The sequence below is a fragment of the Phalaenopsis equestris genome, unplaced genomic scaffold (genome assembly GCF_001263595.1).
Source record: "Phalaenopsis equestris unplaced genomic scaffold, ASM126359v1 Scaffold199141, whole genome shotgun sequence".
Taxonomy (NCBI): Eukaryota; Viridiplantae; Streptophyta; class Magnoliopsida; order Asparagales; family Orchidaceae; genus Phalaenopsis; species Phalaenopsis equestris.
The window spans coordinates 91280-93903 of record NW_018219030.1 but is presented as its reverse complement, the minus strand read 5'-3'; positions in this window follow the sequence as shown (position 1 = coordinate 93903).

Below are 2624 nucleotides of genomic sequence, written 5' to 3'. Positions count from 1 at the left end.
AGGGATAAGGAGAGGGTTAAATCAAGGTACTTGCCATACCACATGTCCATACCCTATGGTGCCATTTTTACTGATCATTATAAGCTTTAACCCTGATCCTACCCTTGGTTAGCCACTTTAACCCAAGCTAAAACCCAAAATCGTGAGCCCTCACATGGTTAATACCCAAATGCATGCCAAGAAGCCACCTCAGCCCAAATTGAGCTAAGAGCTCCTCTACTTGACACCTAAGCAGTGGGGCTAACCCCTCAATTGGCCAGCCAAGCCTCCTCTTGGCCAATTTCTATAAAATCTACCCCCCACGACCATGAATAGTAAGGGGTAAAAAATTTTCACCAAGCCCTTCCAAACTCCTCAGAGAGCTTCTCTAAGAGACCCTTAGTACATTCCAATCCATTTCCCTCTCCCAATTCCACCATGGCAATCCAATTTTAAGCTTGAATTCCTGTCCGAAACTAAGACAAATCTTAATCCCAACCTACACAGCACCAAACTCCAAATAAATTGGCCCTACACCTTCACAACAGTGAAAGAAGCCAAACCCCCATCAATTCCCACTTTGAAATAGCCTCTACCATAACTCTCAACCAACAACCAAAATTGGTTGTGGTCAAAATCATACATAGGCTTTACACCAGAGCTAGAGGCTTCATCCATGAGCTCTTTGGGACCCAACGAAGGTGTGAAGAATCTCTGATTGGGGATAAATCTCTCGGAGCAAAGGTATAACCTCACTTTCTCTCCCGAGCCTTCGTGAGCTCTCCATTCATAATGGCTTAATTTCATACTGTGTTTACCACATGGATATGTTTGTCTCTTCAAGACGAGTAATTGAAAAAAATAATCATCAAAATCCATTAAGAAATGAGAGAGATATTAAGGTTTTAAAATGGACGGCTCTCGGACGGCTCTCGGTTAAGGCTATCAGGGACGATGAACAGATGTCGTCCATTCTCGCGTGTATTAAATGAACGGCGAAGATCAAGCCGGATGATCCTATGGAACGAAACGGCGCGTCGCGTGGCAGCAGACTCAGAAGGCGGCGTCGAATAAGAGCGCGCTGCGTGGCTTTTCGACGGATCCAAGGATCCAGTCAGCCCGCGTTTGAATAAATAAATAGGATATTTAATAAATTCAGAAAATAGCTCCTAAACTTCAAAAATTCATATCTTTGCATAGAAAATTTATAAAAATAAAATAAAAATACCTCCTTGCTCAGTGAACAGAGGAGAATCATGTGAAATTATTTTCATATTACTTTGATGCATAAATTATTTTTCAAAAATGAATTAGGGTTAGGGGTTTTTTAATTCTCCATTCATATTGGATTATCACCTTGACCCCAAATTTTTATGTGTTGTAGCCTCTGTATAGCTGCACAATTTGAACATTTTTCCAAAGATATAGGATATCTCTAGACAGAGATCTTAATTTTCTAAATTTTTATGCATTTTCTATTCAAATAATTATAGAAAATTGTATGTGGCTTAGAAAATTCTGCAAAAATTCATGTAAGTTTTTTATGATCAGAGTAGTCTTAAGAAATAATTTCATAATTTTTAAGAATCAAAACATCACTCTTTCGAGCAAAACTTAATTTGCTTAAAATATTTAATTTGGAGTACATAGAGATTAAAATCACTTGATTTTTGTTCTCCACGATGGCTCATAAGTCAGAGAACTCACCATAAAAATTTCAAATTATTTGGAGATTATTTAATATTTTTAATTGATTTTTAAAAGTGACCATCAAATTTAAAACTTGAATGATTTTAAAAAATCAAAATATAACTCTAAAAATTATGAAACTTAGTTTTTTGAGTTCTATGGTATCAAGGGGATTTAATAAAAATAAATTTAAAATAAAAACGTAATTTTTAGGATATTTTTAATTATTTTTAATAATTAAAAAAAATATAATAAAAAAATAAAATATTAAACTCATGGAAATATTCCAAATATTAAACTCATGGAAATGTTCCAAATTATTTCCTAAACACTTAGGAATCATTGGAATATTTTTCCAAAGTCTAGAAATAAAGATATCTATTTTTAAAGCTTAAAATGATTTTTAAGGCTTAAAAATAAAATTTTTACCAAAATAATTCTAAAACATCAAATAAAAATCAAAAAAATAAAAATAAATTTCTCTGGGTTCCTTGACTTATGAGAGATTTTCCAAAAATATAAAACATATTTTTCAACATATAAAATATGTTATTTTTATTAAAGTCCTCAAAACTTCAATTGATTTTAATAAATCAAAGAAAATTTAAAAAATTAAGAAATTTTGGTTGAAATTTTGACCAAATGACTTTCTGGTCTAGGGGTAGCTTACATAAAAATTCCAAGTGATTAAGAATTGTCCTGATTATCTTTTGCAATTTTCTTTGAAGATGCATATTTTTGCATGAAAATAATTATATGAATTAAATTAAATTGTGAAAATTCACATTTTCTCCTCTGATATCTTAATTAACCTATCAGTAGGGTTACATAAAAATTTTAAAATCATTTGACTTGGATTTGATAAATTATGAAAGTTTGGACCCTTAGGGGCAAAATTGTAATTTTGAATACTTTGGCCTTAATGAATATTTAGGCTTAATTAAAATGGGAAATGG